Here is a 7,996-nt window from a genome sequence, read left to right as displayed (position 1 = left end):
AGAAAACAACTTTCAACCATTGACGTTTTAATGATCATTGTTTCCTAAGGTGTGGTCCACTTGAGCTTTTGATTTTCCTCATTTTTGGGCTCATGCCTTAAAATGTATTTTTTAGAAGGATGGATGGTGTGGATAACTCATATATATCATGGTGGGCCCACATATTTAAATCAGTAATAACAACGTTTGTATGGACCGATTTTCGAAACTTAATTCCGATGACTTTGAAACAGGTGTAGTAAGTAATAATCAGGTAATTCCGTGTATTTACCAGGGAAACTAAAAAATCTAACAGCCTGAGTTCCCGGCGCATTAATGGTCAACATTCACTCAACATTGTTTCCTCGAGCTCCGGGCATTCCTCGAGCTTCGAGTTGTATGAATGGTTCAAAGGAGATCAAAGTTATATGGCCCCCACAATGATGTATTTATTATATCTACACCGTTCATATACTTTTAGAAATCATTATAGGACATTATCTAAAAAAGAATAATATCAAAAGATCATCTCGACCACACCACAAATAGCAGCAGAGAATGATTTTCGCTGTTAAACAATTCGTGTGGTCTACTTGATTGTTAGAGCTGTCTTATTTTTCGTCTCAAGCCGCAATACGAGGTCACTAAATGGATGGACGGTTTGGATATAACACATACCCCATGATTAAACCCACACAACTCGCTAATATAGATAGAAAATCAAAACTGTGCATGTGCTTGCATGAAAAGCAAGTCTTGTTACTGTGCATGTAAAGTAACGTCCAGTGAAAACCTAAATACGCAGGTGAAAAGCTCTTTCAGAGCCATGTGGGGTCCACCTTAATGTATATGTTTTATCTAAGCTGTTCATCCATTTTGACATATCAATTTAGGCCTTAAGAAAAAAATAACATATATTAAAGGTTGAAGTGGACCACATTATATGAAAAGTTAAATTAAATTCACAAAGATCCGAATCGTACCCAACTCGATCCGACTCAGTTTCTCTGACCGAGTCGGACTCGGTTCAGGTCAGGTGAATCATGTATCGAATCTGTTCGGATCAGGTGACCCGGATTTGATTCCGGATCTGATCGAGTTCGGGTCAAACCATTGCCATTTCGGATCTGATCGGGTTGAACCCAATCCGCTCCGATCCGGACCGTTGCCCACCTCTATTTGATACCATCTTCTATCAACCCAAAAAAAGGTTTCAATGGCAGCCGTTCAATCACACTGTTTCCTGCCATGTGGGCCACCTGAGTCCCACATGCGGCTGATTTTTTTTTGGGTGGCCCATTGGTCAGAAGGGACCTAACAAATGCACGGTATTGATGTGCCATACACACCACGGTGAGGCCCACGGCTAGGACCGTGGTCCCTGGCCCTTCCATCAAACGCAGGAGCATCCTACTGCTGGACGTTGCAGCAGCAGACGCTGCAGCAGCAGGCGCTGCCTGCTATATGTTTTTTTTTTTTAAATAGTGTTTTCACGATTTTTCGCATGTGGGGCCCACATCAGGTGAATCTATTCCAACCATTGCATTCCATGGACCAAGACAGACCAAACAAGCCCAATATTCAATATGTTTTGTGGTATAGAAAGATTAGAGTGCATTTTAACGGTGAGAACCACTGTTTTCTGAGCTATGGCCCGCCAGATAGTCGGATTGACTTCATTTTTCAGCTCAATGCCTAAAATGAGCTTGGGAATGGAATGAACGACGTGGATTAAATCCATACATCAAGGTGGGGCCTGCATGACGCCACTCATAATGGGCGAGATAATATATATATATATATATATATTATATATATATATATATATATATATATATATATATATATATATATATATATATTTGTCTCTCTGTTGTTGCCAGTACACCCACCGCCTACTCACGCTAGACTAAACACGTCCAGCATCTCTAGATGCTGGATGGATTGAATGTTCTTCAAGGTGGGTCCCACATGGACATGGCCCCCACTTAGATCAATCTGATAGTTGTGTTTTCCATCACTCTAAGGTAAGGCCGACATGGCTTGGACGGATGGATCCAACACGTTCATCAAGTGAGTCCCACAAAGGTGGACAAGTAGGAAGAATTATATACATCAAGGGGTCAAAATCAAGAACAAATAAAGGAGAGAGAAAGAGAGAGATCGAGTGATGGAGGGACCCCGGCACTATGGGCCCTCCCTTCCATGATTTACAACATACATCAAGTGGGTCCCATTACATATGGGCCCACCAATCAAAATCAACGGTGGAGATCCTTTCTCCATCGAAATGCAAGGTCTAGATGACCCTATCCATGCAAGGAAAATAAACATCATGATGGGGTCCATGGAGAATGGCCCCACCATGGAATGATCATGAGAATCAAGGTGGACCATCGGCCACATCTAGGGTTCAAAGTGAGATCCATACCATCAATCGGTAGGCCTCATTTGGCCCGTCATACAAACATGAAATCTAGGCCTATAGAAACACCTACCATTCGATCTTCTTAGTTCAATGGAATGCCAATCTCCTTGTATCTCACTTTGATGGAAGATAATGAGAGATGAACGGCTAAGATGAAAGATTTTGGGGTGGGAAGTGGGCCACACACATCTCACTTTCTCTCTTAGAAAACTATGGACGTCCAACACTTTGCTTGGGAATTTTGTTGCTTGGAAAAATGTGAAGAGAAAGGAGAGAGAATGGTGGTTGTAAGAGAGGTGATGGGTGTGAGTGATGGATGTGAGGTGATTGTGTACTTGACATGTATGGGTGTGTAAGGGATACGGTGAGAGAGAGTTGACTTTGGGGTTGCTCTTGTACTTGACATGAGGTAATTGATTGATTGATTGAGTGATTGAGTGATGAGACTCGTTGTAGAGATTCTCTTGGGATTGCAAACGTGCGGTGTTTTCTCGAACGGAACGCGGGCCCACATCTCCCGACCAGGGTATCAGATTGGTATGAAAGACACGGCGTTGGAACCACGGCGACGGTACCGTCATAATGGTACAAATCTCGGATTAAGCCAACTCAAATCTACAGAATACGAGTTAAGGTCGCGCTCAAACATCGATTATAAGTCGTAGGTTGCCGAAATTCGATGGAAGGATCGCGGGAGTTGACGGAACAGTATGGACTAGGATGCGGGTCTTACAATAGTATAGGCTCAACCTGGATGAGCCTCTTAGATATAACAATATCCATTTCATTGCTACCCAATGTTCTTTACCAGGATTAGTAAGATACCGGCTAACAACACCAACCGCATATGCTATGTCTGGGCGCGTACATACCATAATATATATCAAACTTCCTACCGCTAATGAATAGGGTATCTTCCTCATCTCATCCACGTCTGCCTTCGTCTCGGGACACTGCTTGTCGCTCAATCTGAAGTGACTATCCAGTGGAGTACCGACCGGCTTCGCTACATTTATATTGAACCGCTCCAGGACTTTTTCAATAATCCAGTCTTGTGACAGCCAAAGCTTCCTACTGCTTCTGTCACCAGTTATCTCCATTCCTAAGATCTGCTTAGCTATGCCCAAGTCTTTCATCGCGAATGACTTGCTCAACTCCTGTTTCAGCTTGTCAATCTTCTTGATGTTTTTTCTCATGATGAGCATGTCATCAACGTATAACAGCAGAATTAAAAAATCACCATCTGAGAACTTGCCCGTGAACACACAGTGGTCTAACTCTGTTCTGTCAAATCCATGCTTTAACATGGACGAGTCGAACTTTTTGTACCATTGCCTTGGAGCTTGTTTAAGCCCATACAAGCTCTTCATCAACCTACATACCATATGCTCTTTGCCTTTGACTTCGAACCCTTCTGGTTGATGCATGCAGATCTCTTCTTCCAAGTCACCATGGAGAAAGGCAGTTTTAACATCTAACTGCTCTATCTCCAGATCCATGCTAGCCGCCAACCCAAGCAACACCGGTATGAATGTCAACTTCACTACTGGTGAGAATATCTCTTCGAAGTCTATACCTTTCCTCTCACCAAATCCTTTCACCACAAGTCTTACCTTATACCTTGTTTGTGAATTCTTCTACTCAATTTTTTTTCTGAACACCCACTTGTTACTCAGAGCTTTCTTGTCTTTATGTAATTTCACCATATCCTAAGTATGGTTCTTATGCAAGGATTTCATCTCCTCTTGCATAGCTTTCAACCACTAACCCTTATGCTTGTCGGCTAGGGCCTCAGAATAATCTTCTAGCTCTCCCCCATCAGTGAGCATAATGTACTCATGCAGCGAGTACCTCTTGGATGACTATCCCTAGATGACCTCTTCACCTGTAGCTCAACAGGTGGATCAGGTGGGGGCTGCTCCCCCGGTCCATCTTCTGTAGGAACTCTCTCGTCCTCTGCACCTTATTGTACTCTCCCGTCATCAGGCACCACGGGAGGAATAATCGAATCCATATCCTGTAGCTCTTATGAACTAGGCTATATCTTTTCTAGCTTATAGATGTCTGTAATACATTGGTCTTCTAAGAAAATCACATCTCTGCTCCTAATGAGCTTCTTCTCAGTCGGATCCTACAATCTATAGCTGAACTTTTCATCACCGTATGCCAAGAACACACATTCCCTGATCATCATATCTAGCTTGGACCTCTTATCTTTTGGTATGTGAATGGATGCCATGTATCCAAACACCCTGAGATGACTGTACGATGGATCTTGTTCAGTCCATACCTTTTCTATTAATTCTCCATTCAACGGGGCTGATGGAGACTTGTTTATCAAATACACTGCCGTGTGCATTGCTTCTCTCCATAACACCTTGGGTAACTTTGCATGGGATAACATGCATCTGATTCTCTATACAATGGTGCGATTCATTTGCTCAGGAACACCATTATGCTGGGAGGTCTTGGGAACTGTCTGTTCATGCCATATACCCAGAGACTTACAATACTCATGAAGTCATCGATGTATTCACCACTATTGTCAGTGTGGATGCACTTCAAAGATTTACCTGTCTCCCTCTTGACCATAGCATGAAACAATTTAAACACACCAAAGACCTTGTCCTTGGATTTCAAAGTATAAACTCAAACCCTCCTAGATGCATCATCTATAAAAGTGACAAAATACAATACCCCACCCATGGTTTTTGTCCTCATAGGATCACAAACATCAGAATAACTTAAATCTAATGCATGCACTTTATTAACATGAGAAACAGATTTAACAAATAAAACTCTATGTTGTTTCCTGAGAAAACAATCAATACAGGTTTTGAGAGGTATACCTGTCACGTCTGGAAGGAGCCGCTTCTTTGCTAGTAGCTGAAGTCATTTTTCACTCATATGGCCTAAACGCCTGTGTCGCATGTTAATAGCTGAATCTTTCGCTGCGTTCAACCCACCCTTACACACACTGACACTTGCCTTGTAAAGGGTGCAACACTTCTTCCCTCTGGCTACGATCAAGGAATCCTTAATGAGCTTCCAGCGCCCACCAACAAATCGGCTTTCATAGTCATTATCATCCAACCTTCTTGTCGAAATTAAGTTAAGGCGAAGGTTTGGGATATGCCTCACATCCCTGAGAACCAATGTGCAGCCCACATTAGTCTTCACACAAATATCACCGACTCGTAGATTTTCGATATGCTAGAATTTCTCATATTCACGGTCCCAAAGTCACCTGACTTATAGCTTATGAAGAAGTCCCTGCGTAGAGTTGCATGAAACGAGACTCCCGAGTCTATCACCTAATAGGTGTCCTAACTCGTAGCCGTGTGATCAGGGTCGAATATTGCATATTAGACCCTAATCATTACCGAATTTTACGTATATGATAATGCTTGATGGAGTATTTTAATTATATTTTTGTTACAGGATGAAGTCAGGAGCGTTAATTGAAAATTAATGTTAAAGGCATGGATTTCATGATCCAAAGTCTCCAGAGCACGGGATGGACTCCAGAGAACCAATAATGAAGATTTTACACGCCTGGGATCTGAGGAAAGCAAGCCAAAGGGGCCCAAAAAGGGTCCAGAATGCAAGATCACATGGTTCCCGCTATCCGATCAGTTCGAAACTTCATACATGAGATGAGGGCCGTAAATTAACCGTACATATTAAATTTCAGCCATTGAAGATCTTGGGAAGTGGTCCAACGGACAGATCAACCTATTAATCTCCAATTTGGGGCCCACTTGATATTTGGAACTGCCACAACCTTGGTATTGACGGCTAAATTACCATGATAAAGAGGATGGATGGTGTAGATTTCTCGTAAACATCACGGTGGGCCCTGTGTATGAGGAGTGTGCACACTGCACGTTTTCACCAGCTGCGCACCGCACCGCTGAGAGATTAGGTAGGATCTGGAGCAAGGGAGAGAAGAAAAAGAAGAAAGAGAAGAAAGAAGAGAGAGAGAGATTGTTTGGTTTGACATTTTCTTATGAATTTTATTTAATATTTTTTATGGATTTTATGGGTCACTAATCTCTCAGCTAGGGCTGAGATGAAGCCCCTAATTTGATTAGCTCTTGTGTTGGTTGATTTACTTTGAATTTCAATTAATTTGTTTCTTTCTTTAAGTGGGCTTTATGGGTTTAAATTCTATACTTCTCCATCTATGAACTTGACCAAAGTATATATATGGATGTTGTTTGGATGCTTATTATAGGTGCTTGTGTCTGATCAAGAACAGGTTTCCTATAGAGGAAGAAATAGGATGCTTTAATGAATTGTATATCCCTTATGCCCGACCAAGGATATGGGATATGTCATTCATGGCATTGCTTAAAGGAATTAGACAGTCTGTATGCCCGATTAAGGACACAGATTGTGCTTTCTCTATTTAAGTGGTATCAATCTAGATCAAGGTGAATCAATAGACAAAACAAGGGTTAGGATAATTAGGGGTGGATTCGAAAGTCCTAGTGCTCTCTTTCTGATTGAATTTTCTTCCCTGTTCTTAATTTTTTTTTTCTCCCCTAAAATTGTGCTTAGTAGTTCATTCCATTATCTGTTGGATTAGTTAAGGAGAGTCATAGATTTGAATTGTGACGACCAGTCCTCGTGGGAACGATCTCGTAATACGTACCGTATCTGTATTTGATTCGTATACTTGCGAGTTTAAATATCATTTAAATCGTGTTGGTTTAAATAAAACATCAAGTTTTTGGCGGGAGATTATTGGATTTAAGATTCTCTCTTATCATAATTCATAGTCTTAGGTTTTTTTACTACCTTTAGGTTAATTTTTTTTTTTTTTTAGAAACTAACCTATTTCTTGTTTTGTAGGGACCTGACATAAACTGCTAATTTGGTAATCTCTTTCCAAATTTTCTATTTTTTTTTCTAATTTCTATTTTTAGAATTAAGGTTTTATTTTATTTTTTAGAAAGTTTCTATTTCTAGGCTATTTTATTTTATTTTTAGAAATTTTCTATTTTCTAATTCTAGATTCTGATTCTTCTTTCAAGTAACTTTCTATTTTCTAGTTTTAGAAATTTTTCCCTTTTTAGAAACTAACTTAGTTTTTATTTCTAAGATTTTCTAATTTCCTATTTTTTAGAAATTAACCTTTCCTTAGGATTTTTTTTTTTCTAGCATTATTTTAGTAAATTTAATTTATTTTTGTTTTCTTTTTGTTTACAGGAATTAAGGAAGGAAGCTGCTAAATAACATTGTCTTCAAAAGGAGGAGCTCTCAAATCTTCAGATATTCATCATCTCCTTTTCTCGGGTGCTTCTTTCCAATTCTCGTTTACATAGCTTTCTCTTGTTTTTAGGAATTCATAACTTTTTCATTTAGTTTTATTCATCTTAGGTTGCATCTTAGTTTAGTTTTCTTTCTTATATTGATAACATAGTTTATGCTAGGACGTAGATCTCTGAACATAGAACTAGCACCGTTTGATCCTGAGATTGAAAGAACAATTCGTGAAAGATTGAGAAATAATCCTGTTGAAATGGCGAATGAAACTGAAGTTAAAGCTCTCAAAGATTATTCAGCTCCTGTCCAATTTAATGC

Source organism: Magnolia sinica, chromosome 13 (genome assembly GCF_029962835.1).
Source record: "Magnolia sinica isolate HGM2019 chromosome 13, MsV1, whole genome shotgun sequence".
NCBI lineage: Eukaryota > Viridiplantae > Streptophyta > Magnoliopsida > Magnoliales > Magnoliaceae > Magnolia > Magnolia sinica.
This window is presented reverse-complemented; position numbering follows the sequence as displayed.